We start from the raw sequence: 14,793 nt of genomic DNA, 5'->3' as shown, positions 1-14,793 counted from the left end.
CTGTGTTTTTGTTTCCTATTGAAGGTGCATGTCATTAGCAGGAGTGTTAACAAGAGCTCTCAATAGCCTCATATGGCCAGTCTGCCGCTGAATATTCATGAAGGTGTGAACAGAATGTGGGAAAGCAGAAGAGAAAAGAAAGGAAGCAGGACAGTTTATTGTTCAAAACAAAAGAAAGAGAGAAAGATAAAGAACCTATTGCTCTGTGGGAAAAAGAAATCCTGAATCACTGAAACAACAACAGTATAGTCCTTGGGTGAAGCTTGTCTATCATCCTGGGCTAATGTTATTTATTAAACTAAAGATGGAGAATTTTTCTGAGTAACACAGACAGCCTAGAGAATCATTGGCAGTGAAACAGATTAGGCATTTGCCCGTTTGACGTTTATGATTCTAAATTTAAAAAAGCAAACTATGAGTGTGAATATGGTAAAATCTATTTTATCTAAACTTTAGTTCTTATAAAACAGTGATTCCCTAAACTTTTTACCTTGTGTCCCACCTTATGCCTGTCCGCCCCTCCCCGGAGCCAAGGCCAGGAGCGGGGCCGGGCTGCAAGGGGGGGATGGCGCAGACAGGGGTAAGGGGGCCAAGGCAGGCAGGACGAGAGCCAGGAGCAGAGCTGGGTGGTGCTGCCTCTCTGCCCCCCCGGGGGGCTGGCCCAGGCTCCAGACATGCCTCCCCGAATGTTCTTTGGTGCCCCCATAGGGGGGCACACCCCATTGTTTGGGGACCTCTGCTATAAAAGGAGAGAAAGGAAGATCTTGTGACTAATGCACTCAACTGGGATCCAGGAGATCTGGAGTCAATTCCTGGTTTTGCCTGACTCCCTGCAAACCTTGGGCAAGTCACTTGATCTCCGTGTCTCAGTTCCCCATCTGTAAAAATGGGGATAATACTTCCCTTCCCTTTGTCCGTCTTTGTTATTCAAATGGTAAGTTCTTTGCGGCAGGGTCTGTGTCTCACCATGTGCATGTACAGACCCTCACACAATGGGGGCCCTAATCCCCACGAGCTAGTGCAACATAAACAACACAAAATACGGTTTTATTTTGCAAGATTGATACACAACGATCCACAAGTTGTGTCCTGCCCACACTGGAATTTTCAGCTGTCGTAACTGAAGAGTTCTTTAAGATGTGTTGAAACCCAGCTGAAAGTTCAAATGTATACGTCCTACCAGGAATATCTAGAACGATCGTAATTAATAGCGACAAACATTTTGGAAGGGAGATTAACCTCATGTTTCCGGGTTTAAGCCAGTCTCTAACTACAAGAGACCAGGATGAGACCTAATGTGGGATAATCTGCCCTCCCCCGCCCATCTGTCCTATTGTGGAGTCATTATACCTTCCACAGGATCATCTGGTGCTGACCACTAGAAGAGACAGGATACTGGACTAGACGTCTGACCCAGCCTGGCAGGTCCTAAACCCTTAAGGGTGCAGTCAACTATTGGACACACAGATTTTAAGTGGGAAATTGTCTTTATGGAATGGGACAAGCAAAGGCTGTTATAGGAAACTGTCCCGGTGTTCCCTATGGTTCTCCATGCAAATGAGAACAGCAAAGGTATACTAAATCCTTGCACATCAGCTGGCTCTGGACTAATAGCTTACAACAACCAGACCACTGGATAAAGGCCTAATTTACCTTAGGCAAGAAACCAGACATCAGGGTTGTTCATGTTTTATAGGGCCAGAAACAGAGGACTACTTTGAATAGGGGCAGGGCAGCTTACCCTTTGCAAGACATTGCTGTAGCTATCGTAACCAATGCTCTTCAGAGAGCACAGCACAAGGAATCTGAATGTAAATATCCAACTCCTTCGATTTCAGAGTAAAAATCATCCCTCCTTTGCCTCCTCTCAAAAGGTTTCAACCTCCCATGTCACTTGCAGATAAATAGTTTTCACTCAACAAATCAATGAATAGAAAAGTGAGGCAAATAATGTCAAGTCATTTCATTGCTAATGGCAGCTGCTGGGCTGTAAAGGAGAAACAGATTATGAAAATTAAAAAGCAATGAATCACAGCTGGGGTGGGGAGGGGGAGAGACGACCAAAAACACGCAGCTCCCAAAGGGCAGTGCTTGGTATTTACTCATCTATTTCTAATGAAATTTAAAGCAGAAAGGGAAAAAAGAGGACTGTGAAAGCTAATCATCAAAAACAACCTCGTTAGAAAAGCAAAGGGCCTTTTCTAGTGAGAAAACTAAACACAGAATGCAAAACAGCGCAGAACAAAGTCCCAGCTGACAGCAGTATTATTGGGAAGCTCAACTCACTTCACTACTCCCATACAATGAGACAATGCACTCCGAGGCAGCCTGCCTTGCTGCTGAATGGGGCTTTTTTCCTCCGTTGAGACCGGAGTACATTACTAATTCACTGCCCCCTTTTTCTTTTTGGTTTGTTGTTGTTTTTCTTTCTTAAACAACCTCTGCGACGCTAATAGCTTTATCGATGTGAAAAGTGCTGATCAAACAACATGTTGAAAGGGTTTTTTAAAAGGCTCATGGACTTTGCTGGGGGAAATTCACAGGAACCCTTGCAAAAATGTTCTCATCTAGAGCATTCGATACGATATCGCTGGGGAATCTTTTAAGGACGTTTCCTGGGACGAGTGGAGAGAATTTTACATTTTGCTCACTCTAGGGACCGAAGAACGGTGTTGACAATAATGGAGCACACGTAGGTAAACGCATTGCCTGCTGAGCTAGAAATCAGAAGTGTTCTAAAGACAACTACGGTATTTTTGAATAAAGTGTCAATGGAAGAACAAGGGAGAAAGTTGGTATGCGATGAGGCCTTAATCCAGATTTTATATCTGAACACCACCCTGTCACCTGTCCAGATCTATACCCTTTCTAACTGACATCTCTTTCCACAACAGCTTGAAATGAACCCCTGGGTCCAGTCAAACCCCCCCAGGCTTTGGGGCATCTGGATTTGCCGCGCAGGCTCATCTCTACCACCACAAGGAAGGCAGATCCCCATTCCCAGGAGAGGCTTGTGACCAGAGCTTTGCTAAGCTTCCACAGCTAAAGTCAAACCATATAAAGCTTAGGTTGGGAGTTGGGGAACAAACCTGCATTTCGGGCAAGCGTCACAGAGTCTGAGCTGATGGTGAGTGGATCTCCTTCCTGGTTCACATAGATTAAGCCCTATAAAACTGCTCTCCTAGTCTCCTCATGGCAGCTCCAGTCCAATTCCCTCCCTCTCTTCACAGCTGCTTGCCTTCATGCTAACACACAGAGGGTACTAGAGCAGGGATAGGCAACCTATGGCATGTGAGTGCCAAAGGCAGCATGCGAGCTGATTCTCAGTGGCGCTCACACTGCCCGGCTCCTGGCCACCGGTCCGGGGGGCTCTGCATTTTAATTTAATTTTAAAGGAAGCGTCTTAAACATTTTAAAAAACCTTGTTTACTTTATATAAAAACAATAGTTTAGTTATATATTATAGACTTATAGAAAGAGACCTTCTAAAAACGTTAACATGTATGACTGGCACGCGAAACCTTAAATTAGAGTGAATAAATGAAGACTCAGCACACCACTTCCGAAAGGTTGCCGACCCCTGTACTAGAGGAAGCTCAACCAAAGGATGGTAGCGAGAACAGGGCTTGATGAAGAAATTGGGAAGGTGATTTTAGGGAATTCCGTTTCCTCTGAAGCTCTTCATTCGTTATTTTAAAATAAAAACAAAACTGGCTTCAGCAATAGGCCCACATTGAAATGAGCCGGCAACGGTGCCTGTGCACCACTGCCCTCTACAGGCTGGAATCAAAGCTGCTTAAGTGGAGGTCATCAGCCCTATACTGCTCACTGGAGACTCACCTCTAGCTGAAGTGGTAGGTGTGTTTTTGGAGCAGGGAGATCCAAGTTCTTTTGTCATTGGTGTCTAAGCTCTGAAGAGCCAAAATGTGCAGCACAGAAACTGCCAGGAAGCTTCTGGATGGGCATGGATTTGTTACTAAACTATTAGCTGTGTCAGTCTTCCAAACCAAATCAGGGACATTTGCTAGCTCAGGATAAAAGCTGATGTCCTGGGGCCAGATCCCACACTGGGCTTGAGATCTGGGGATTTGCCGGTAGGGCATCAGCTTTAGCTGCTGCTCATGCTGCCTGTTGGTAACAGACCAGTTATCACACCAGTCATACAGTGGGTCTGGAGAGAGGTAGGGGGGTAGAATTACTTTGCAGGGGGATTGATTTGTCAGATGTGGGGACTACGGGAGAGGGTGGGCCTAAGGAATGGAGAACCCCAAGCCACCTCAACTCACAAGCAAGAGAGAGAAACCTGGAGGCCCCAGGAGCAGGAGGAGATGCACTTTTCCCTCCCCGCACAGTCTCAATTCCCCAGTGGTCAGGTAGCAGAAGAGAGCTTTCCCTGAAATGCTGGGGGTACGGGATGGACCAGATGCTCCTGCCTGTAAGTGCCAGGACTGGTGGTGGTGGGAGGAGGAAACTGAAGGACAAATGGGCATCCTCACAGCATTAAAAAAATGAGTGGATGGATGGGTGCTGGAATGGATGCTAGCCGCTTAGCTGAACCCCATCCTTTAGAGACCTTGAGAACTGAGATATTCACGTCAATATCATCTACAATTCCCCAGGGCATGCGCACAGCGGCAGCAGTTCTACCCCGCCACCAGCAGGGCAGGCTAGAATGACGACCCAGAGTTGACCATACAGCTGATATAAAAAAATGTGCCTCTGATTTATTCAGACAAAACTGGACGCCAGTATCTGAAAATCTGTCCCTTTTTTCTCATTCTTGTTTGTTACGTTTCCTATCGCTCCTGTGAGGCAAACAAGTAGCATTATCCCCATTTCACAGATGGGAAACAGAATTAATTACTTGCAATTCACTGGCAGAATCAGAACTGGGTCCCAAGAATTCCAGCTCCCGGCCCCCTATTCTAACCAGTAGGACTCCTCAACTCCCCATCTGCTTTCCTACTTCAGTGACACAGCTTCCAAAGGGCTCTGTCCGCTTGCTGGGGTGCAGAGAGGGTGCTGTTTTACTTGTGAGTGCTGCTAATACTTGAAAGGACGTAGCGGAGGGTCATAAATCTTCAGTTAGACTTAATGCTTCTGCATCACAGTAAGAAATTAAAGAGAGACAAAAACTCTAAGTGCTTGGAGTTGGCACCTGCACATTGGTAAGTGGCCTTTATGCAAAGTGCTTGAAACTCTCAGGAAAATGGAAACAATGCAGGGCATTAAGAATCGCTGGAAGCACAACTTGCTTAGGGGGAGGAAATGTCCTGAAAGGAACTAAGTTGGAGAGAGTCACTTTTACAGAAAGCTCTGTGTGTGCATGTCTCTCCCTGTCTCCCGCTCCCAGCTAGCACTTTGTAAGGATGGATCATAGGGAGATAGGAATTAGCCCTGCCAGATCAGACCAGAGGTCCAGTGTCCTCTCTCTTTGGCCTTGTCTACACTAATGTAATCCACACCAGTATGGCTCTCTGTCCCTCTCTAGCAGCTGGGACATACCAGGGATTATGAGTCCACTACTGGCTTCCAGCCAAGAGAGAGGGGAAGAATGGGGCAATGGTTAGGGTGCTAGCTGGAGACTCCAGAGACCCAGATTCAGCTCCCTGTCCTGCCACAGACTGCCTGAGTGACCTTGGGCAAGTCACTTAATGCCCCTGGGAACCAATTCCCCATAACATAAAATCATAGGGTTGGAATGGACCTCAGGAGGTTATCTAGTCCAACCTGCTGCTCAAAGCAGGACCAATCCCCAACTACTTTTTTTTTTTTTGCCCCAGATCCCTAAATGGCCCCCTTAAGGATTGAACTAACAACCCTGGGTTTAGCGGGGCCAATGCTCAAACCACTGAGCTATCCCTACAGCCCTGCCCTGCCTCCTATGGGTGTGTGAGGAGAAATACATTGAAGATTGTGAGGTGCCCGGATACTGCAGTGATGGGGGCCACCTATGTACTTAGACCGAGGCCATTTTAAAGGAGCTCGTAATTTTAGATCCACAGGTCCTGGTTTCAGTCCCTCATCATGACAGCCCATCCAGGGATATTGCTGCATCCTGGCAAGAATGGCCCTTGCAACACTCACAACCCCACCCCCTCCAAATACCCCCCCACCCCAATAAAATAAAAGCCTGTAAAACCAATCAGCAAAATCAACACACTTACCGCAAGCAGAGGCAAACTCATAAAATTCACCAGGGACTTGGCTATTGCTATCGACTTGAATGGCTGGCGCTCAGATAGATAGATCTGGAAATGGGCAGCAGTATAAAACCCTAAAATAGATGATCTGATTAAACCCTCTTCCAGCTATTTTTACATTCTCCTAAACTCATTCCTGCTCTTCGTTTTCTAAATTGGTTTCTAACCCAGACTAGACCTTCACCTCTCACTGGGCGGTTTCCTTAATAGCCACACGTGGAGGGACTTCATCAAAGGCCTTTTAGAATTTCACATTTGTTTCATGTGAAAACAGTAGTCACATTTAGGCAAAAATAGCATGTGGTTAAAAAATGGGTTCTTGTAGCTACTGTAAGTGCCCCAGATGGAAAACAACCACGGATCACAACATCGCTCCTGCAGAGCTGGGTGGTTAGACAGAGTTCTCATATACAGGTCTGTCGCATCTTACGCGCATTTAACGTGCGCGATTTCAGCTTTACGCGGTCAGCAAAAACAAAACAAAAAAACAAAAAAAAAAAAGAGAAAAATAACCATTTTAATACTGTACCTGTAGTGCAGGCGATTCCGCCCGCCATTGAACTCAATGTAATTTTGACTATATGCGGTTTTCGCTTTACACGCTAACCGTGGAACGGAACCCCCGCGCAAGATGAGACGCGCCTGTACGTGGTCTCATTCTAGCATGTTAAGCAGCATTTTCATGCTCACGACACTTTAAGTGAGTCACTCGAAGCAGAGGGACGACTCGCAGGACACTGCATTCGTTCTGCCGGCTGCACACGCCCACCAACCAAAAAGTAGTCCGGGCTTTACACATCCCCACTGAGGCCTCTCTCTCTGAAGAGCAGCGGTTTAGAGGAAGACTAATAGTTTAATAGCCGCCCTCCTCGGGGTATAAGGTTAGAAATCATATGATGGTTAAACATACAATTGCTGCATTATCTTAACATGTTCGAGCTACAACTTTCTCACGGCTCTATCCATGGCAGGTTGCGGTGGCCCCTCACCACCATGACGCCTACCATAGCAGGCTGGGTCCTGATGGTTCACTAGCTTGCTAGAGCCACACTCCCTGTACAATCCAGCCAGGGCCGGCTCCAGGCACCAGCCGAGCAAGCTCGGGCTTGGGGCGGCAGATTCCAAGGGGCGGCATTCCGTCTAATCCTTTTTTTGTTTGTTTTGTTTTGCGCTTCACCACTTTGGCCGCCCCTGCAGGTTTTTTCTTTTTGGTTTGCTGCTCCCGCCAGCCTGTAGGGGGCGGAGGAGGGGAGCGCCCTGCAGCAAGCCCGGCAGGGCAGCCCGCGTCCTTCCCTGCCTGCCGACCGGAGCAGCGCGGAGCCCTCCCGGCAGGCGGCGCAGCGGGAGGGGTGGGGTGGCAAGCACCCCGCTTAAGGAAGCCCTGGCCGCCCCCCCTTCTCTCTCTTCTCCCCCTCCCCCCCCGCTAGCCAGGGTGCACACTCCGCTGCCTGGGATCTGCAGAGCCGGGAGTCCCCCTGCACCCACACTCCCGCCGCCCCACAGGTATTTTTTTGTTTGTTTTTGTTTTTTCTTTCCTTCGCTGCTCCGGGCGGCCAGTTTGTTCCCCCGCCCCTCGCCGCTCTGGCCAGGGGCCGGTTTGTTCCCCACGCCCCCTTCGCTGCTCTGGCCAGCGGGTTTGTTCTCTCCCACCACCCTTTGCCGCGCCGTCCGGCGGGTTTGTTCCCCACCCCCCCTTCACCGCTCCGGCCAGCGGGTTTGTTCCCCACCCCCCCTTCACCGCTCCGGCCAGCGGGTTTGTTCTCTCCCTGCACCTTTTGCCGCGCCGTCCGGCGGGGCGTTTTTTGCTTGGGGCAGCAAAAAAGCCAGAGCCGGCCCTGGATCCAGTGAACGACCTACTTGGATGGGGACAAAGTGGCTGGTGTTTAAGGACGCGTACATAGGCGCCGACATTTACGTTTCTCCGGGGGTGCTTCACCCCCGCGCTGCTCCTTCCCCCAAGGTCCCGCCCTTGCTCCGTCTCTTCCCGCCCGCATTCCGCCCCCTCGCCGAGACCCCCGCCCGCCCCTCGCTGGCCTCCGCTCTTCCCCCAAACCCCTCCCCGAACTGTTTGGCAGCACTGCCTAGCAGCTGTTTCATGGTACCCCTGATTAGCTGATCGGGGGCGCCACCGAGCAGCTGTGGCTGATGGGTGCTGAGCACCCATTAGTTTTTTCCGTGGGGTTGGAGCACCCCCGGAGTCAGCGCCTCTGGATGTGTAGAATGAAGCACAGTGGGTCACCGTTGGAGGTAGGGTTAGCGCCCAGCTCCATGCACAGCCTCAGATGCGCCCGTTCTCTCTCTCTCTCTCTCTCTCTCAACACATAAAACCCATTTTGCCCCAGTCCGGGGAACATCCCCGCACAACACACCTTTGCGGTGTACAGCGGCATTGCCTGAACCATAGAAACCCTTCTCACAAACTCTCAAGCCCTTAAGCCTACCTCCCCCTCCTCTGATCCACTCCAATTGCTGCCCCGTGTCCCCTCTTCCTTCCCGCTCTTTTTTCAGCCTTTTCCAAAAGGAGTTTCTCCACACGAATGCCGTCTGAGGGCAAACAATCCTCTTGCTCATGCAGAAACGCGTCACTCGAAATGGCAACTGCACAGGAAAGCGATAGATGGAGAGAGAAGACAGAGGTCTCATGTCGTCACACAAATGGTTTGAGGTTCTGCTAGAGCAGGGGAAGCGCTGAGGAAAATTAATCACTAGGCCTTAAGGTGGATGTTAAACCGGATTTAGATTTCTTGTGTTTGCACCCCTTCTGAATTTGATTTCTGCCGTCTCAGACAAATGAAGACCTATTTCTACCAACATTTAGGGGAAGTCAATGTTGGGCCTGGAGGCAGAATTTGTTTCTTAAGAAAACAAACCTCTAGAGGTGGAACCAGGGCAGCAGCCACTTGGCAGTTACATTTGTTGGGCAGCGAAGGGGAAGGATAGGCAGCAGCTCTCTGTATAATAATCACCACCAGCAGGAGTTGGACGCTCAGGCCAAGATTTTTATAACTGATGGGAGATTCTGGGCACCTGACTTGAGACAAGTTAAAGGGGCCTGATTTCCAGATTTCCTCAGTATCTATGAAAATAATTCAGTCACAATCCTTGTGGTTCTCATTATTGCCCCATAGTTAACTCCACCGAACAGCTGCATCCTTCACATCAGGGCTACCTCACACCTGGTCTTGTTTCCTCTCCTCCCAGGCTTGCTGAACATGCATTATTAGTGTATATTAACACAGCATATAAATATGAATGAGTGGGGAAGGGAAACAGAGCAGGCTAATGACTACAGCAAGAGATGGGGTTCTGACATTGACCTAGGTTCTATGACTGATGGTTACAGAACTGCTGTTGGACTACAGGCTGTCACGGTGTGTGGGGGAGACAAGGCCCTGCACCCCTGGCTTCCTGCGATGCACCATGATTCTCAGCCAGCCAGTAAAACAGAAGGTTTATTTAGACGACAGGAACACAGTCCAAGACCGGTCTTGCAGGTACAGACAACAGGACCCCCTCAGTCAGGTCCAAAGGCTGTAGCGGCAAGTTGGGCCCTAACAGAAATTGTATCGGAATGTAAAAAGAGCTCCCTCCTGCCTCGGGCTGCCATACGCTGGTCTTCTCAGCCCGCCTTAAAGTGGTGCTTCCACACCAGGCCTTTATCCGCGTGCCAGACGTCGTCTTCCACCCTCTCCCTCGTGGGAAAACAAGAGGCAAGAGTGAAAAAACAACGGCTGCATCGGTATTAATCGCCATCACTAGCATGCGCCAACGTCAGCCTATTTCCCGCTTTGTAGCTTTGCGTCAAAACGATCCCGACCTACATCACCAGGTCTTTGCAAGCAGGGTGGGGAACAGTAGCGTAGCTAGCGGGGTGCAGAGGAAGCAGCCGCTTCCCCTCAGCACACTTTGCAAAAGCGGACGGAGGAGCGAGGGGGGGGCACAGGCCTGCGGTGGGCTGGCAGCCGCGGCCGGAGGAGCGAGGAGGGGGGCACAGGCTGGCGGCTGGCCGGCAGCCGCGGCCAGAGGAGCGGGAGGGCGGCGCAGGCTGGCGGCAGGCCGGCAGCCGCGGCCGGAGGAGCAAGGAGGAGGGCACAGGCTGGCAGCGGGCCGGCAGCCAGGCCGGAGAAGCAAGTGGGGGCACAGCATGGCGGCCGGGCAGCCGCAGCCGGAGGAGCCATGGAGGGGGAGGGGCGGTGCGGCCAGAGGAGCCAGCCAAGGGGGGGGGGCATGGAGCGGCCGGAGGAGGAGCCGGGGGGCGTGGCCAGAGGAGGAGCCAAGGGGGGGCGCCTTTTTTAGGTTTGCTCCCCCTCCTCTTAAAAGCTGGCTACGTCACTGGTGGGGAAATGAGGATGAGCTCCATTTTCAAGGTAGCACAGCCTAGCACATTACAGCTTGCAGCCAAGAGCTAGGAACACCTAAATCCTAATCTCTGTTCCCGTTAGATATTCAATATTCAGTCGGCGTAGGGGCTGGAGCCAGGTGTTCTCCTTCCCAAGTAAGTGCCCAAACCATTGGACTACTGGCTGTTCTGGGATGGGGCTCTCTCAATCTCTCATTGAAGCTGTTCCACTTTGAATAGTCACCGGGCCAGAGAGAAATAATCCCGTCGTTAGAGCACTTCCCTGGGGCGGGTGCCCCGTCCCTGCTATTACAAATATGTAATTATTCACACCAAGTGGAAAATCTCCAACAGCAGAGATGGAGAAACCCATCCCAGAATTCCTTGCAGCCTGGTGGCAGGGCACTCTCCAGCCCCTGCTCCCAAGTCAGGACTGGAACCTGGATCTCCCACCTCCCAGGTGTGTTCTCTATCCACCCGGGGAGTGAGTGTGAAAGGGCAGCACCCCCAGCATGAAACATTATGTATAGAACAAAACAATTCGTTCACCCCCCGGAACAAAAGTTTCAATTCTCCAAAAATTCTGAATAATGTTGGTTTCGGTTTGACTGGATTTTTTTTTTTTCAGGACAGCCAGCAAACCAAAATCCACACAGCTGCACTCCTGAGTCCCTGGCTAGTACCCTAACCACTCAACTAGTTGTACCCGCCGTCCTCTCAAGGCCGCTCCCTTTGCTGGAGGGATGCAGCCCAGTTTAGCACGGGGAATAAAAGACACAACAAAAACATTGGAAAGCCCCCTTGCTGCTGCTGTTGAAATGAATGATAACACACAGCATGTTAATAGTGATGCTATCACCAAGAGCCTGCATAGCCCAGCGTGTCATGAGAAAGGCCCACAGAACGGAGAGGATACAGACTCTATACTGGGATGGTGAACATGCCGGCTGCCTGCCACTGGTAGCAGAGAGCCGGCTTATTCTGCACTTGCTCAGGTTAGCGGCAGCAGCAGGGTCAGTCGAGGCTGGACCTCATTGATAATTGAGCATTTCACTTGTGTCTCCACACAGGAATTAAACTGTAACCTAGATTAGCAGAAAGCCCACCTGGCAAACCCAAAATAGCTTGCCAAGACGCTGCTGTACTAACGTCACGTGGCAGGCAGGTCCATCAGACACAGCCTGTTCTGGTGAGTGCTGCATGCACTTCGATTGGGCAAAGGCATTTTCCAGCTGTTTGCTTTAAAAAATGCCTTAGTTCATACATATCATTTGGAAGACAGACAGCTAGGTTCCTAAGCCTCCAGGGGCTTCCATCATTGGAAAAAAAAACCCTGCAAGCAATGTCCTTCCACCTGCAGACAGGAAATAGTCCTGATATAAACATTGCTTTTAAAAACCAGTTGTATGTTTGTGTGTGGTGGTGATGGCACCAAGCCACAGACTCCTTTCTTTAGGTTTGGAATCACGAGGAACAGTGGCTAATACAAGAGCAGGGACAGAGAGTCAGGACTCCAGGGTTCTGATCCCCAATGACGCCACCTGTGACCTTTGGCTAGTCAATATTATTTCACATTTGTATTTTATTTTCATTCAGTCACAATCGCTGATGATGCCAGAGCTACACCTGTGGAAAGACAATATTTTACTACAAACAGCTCTCAAGTCCTGCTCAGTAGTTAGAAAAGCATGTGACCAATCTAATCTTTAATTGTAACTCATTGATCGACAGTGACACTTGGCTTTTTTATAGTAAATCTCAAAGTGCTTTACAAAGGAAGTCAGGATCATTAACCCCATTTTACTGGTGGGGAAACTGAGGCACAGAGGCAAAGTGACTTGCCCAAGGTCACCAACAGAGTTGGGACTAGACTCCAGGTCTCCTTCCTTCCATTCTAGCATCTCTTTTATAAGCAAACATCTGGAGTAGATGCAATATGGCCTGATGTCGGAATGAAAGAAGACTGATTTCCCTTAACAAAGCTTCAATGCAAACCATCTTATAGGTGACCTTTCAATTTATCATATGCACTGTGTGGAATTTAGTGTGTTTATTCCTTGCATTCCGAGGGGATTTAATTCCAGGCATGGAAAGCACTTTGGAAGCTTGAAGGGTTATTGAGATGGGGTGTGTTCTTTAAATTAGAGATGCCTTTCTTATTACAGTTACATCAGTCAATCAGATGCCAGTGGTCATGAGTTTTAGAAACTCATCTTAGGTATTGGAGAATGCACTATAACAACAGGCCCAAAAGCAAGGTAAGTGGTGGTAATAAATACCTGGTCTTGTGTGCCAGGGTTGTCAATTTTTAAAAATATTTCTGGTATGCAAGACTGAAAGCTGAAAGGATATGGAAATAACAATCCTGACCTCATCTCTGAGGTCACCTGCCAAAACTGGCTGAGTCTGATGGACCGTGTGATTTAAGGATAGCAGCTCCTTGAATAGCTATTCTTGCTTTGCCCAGGTGGGTTCCTTGCTCATCTAGGTTACAGTTTTGCGGAAACATGGCAATTTTGACAAAACTTTGTTGCAAAAGAATATCTGAAAATAAAAATGTTTCAGTAAGGTTAAAATATTCCATTCGACCTTTTGATGTTCCGTTTCACAATTTCTTTTCATTTCAATTTTGTACTTTTATGTCATATACGCTTTATATAAAGTCTAAATCGAAACAAAACATTTCAATTTTATAGAAATGGAATATTTCGATCTATCCAGTTAAAAAAAATTCCAGAATTTCATTTCATGGGAAATTTCAATATTTTTTTTTTTTTTTTTGGTTATTGTTCCATTTCAGAACAGAAAAAAAGAAACATGAAATCACAGAATTCCCCACAACATGGAAAATGCAGTTCCCGTGCAGGTCTAGTTATATTGCATTGGAAGGAAGTGGGGAAAGATCAGGAGAAAGCCAACAGAATTTTTTTCCCCATAAGGTCCATGGAGCCATAAAAGAAACAATTCCTGTTATTAATACATCTGTTGGCTTTAGAGGCCCTGTCAGCTGCTGGCAAAGGCAGACTTAAAAGTATGGCTCATCTTGAAAAGGACTCAAGCCAGGAGAAGAAAGTAACTATGGCCATTCAGTCTCGACTATCACCTGAGTTTCTCTTTTGGTAACACAAAGTCAGTTGTCAGGTTTCTTTTGCCCAGACTGTAAACTCTTTGGGGCAGAGTCTTTTCTTTATGTGTCAACAGCATCTGGACCCTGATCCCAACCAGGGTTTTTAGGCACCAATATTGCCACCCACAAGTACTCTAAAACAATGAATTAGTCCTACCACACCCTAAAAAACATGAGATTTTTTTTTAAAACAAGTTTGGGGTTATGTTTGTCTTCTGGTTTCAGAGCCTCAAGGGTGTAGCTAAGTCACATTTTCAAGCAACCATGGGCTAGAAATTTCATAGAATATCAGGGTTGGAAGGGATCTCAGGAGGTCATCTAGTCCAACCCCCTGCTCAAAGCAGGCCCAATCCCCAGACAGATTTTTGCCCCAGATCCCCTCAGGGATTGAACTCACAACTGTAGGTTTAGTAGGCCAATGCTCAAACCCCTGAGCTATCCCTTCCCCTTAAAAAAAATTACTTTTTTTTAAATGAAAAAGGTTCTCCTCATGTATTAACTGGACTCTTACAGCAAAATAACATGAGATTCATGCTAAAATCTTGAGTGCTGGCAGCAAAAAAGTCACTACCATCATACAAATAATAAAGGAGAGGCCAAGGGGGAGAAATAAAAAGGGAAGAAAGTTGGGTTCTTCTGGACCAAACATCCAACTCAATATAACCCAACTCAGCCTCGGTGGTTCATTTTCCATGCTGAGCTGTGTATGTTTGTCTGTAAGGAGCAATCGTAATCATTCCTGGCGCTGCATAATTAAATCACAATATAATAGACTTTTCATTAGGTACGAACAGCATAGAGCATAAACATTCTTCATGCCATAGAGGATGTAACCATTTCCCAGAGCAGCACGGAGGACAGAATCAGGCCCCTTAGAGCAGTTTTATGAATACACACCTATGCTACAGTTTCCGAGCATACATTTAGGATTAGACGCGGGGCTGGCTCTCTGTTGTACAGGAAAGTCAGCAGCAAGGACAACCTGGAAGATTAACAGTTCTTTGCCCTTCCATGGGACCTTCCTCCAGAGGATCCCAAAGCGCTTTGCAAATATTGATGGCTTTAGCTTCACAAGGCCCCAGGAGACAAGGAAGTGTCGTTATCCCCATTTTACAGATGGGGAA

Source organism: Chrysemys picta, chromosome 10, assembly GCF_011386835.1.
Source record: "Chrysemys picta bellii isolate R12L10 chromosome 10, ASM1138683v2, whole genome shotgun sequence".
Classification (NCBI taxonomy): Eukaryota; Metazoa; Chordata; order Testudines; family Emydidae; genus Chrysemys; species Chrysemys picta.
Note: the sequence above shows the minus strand (reverse complement) of the source record.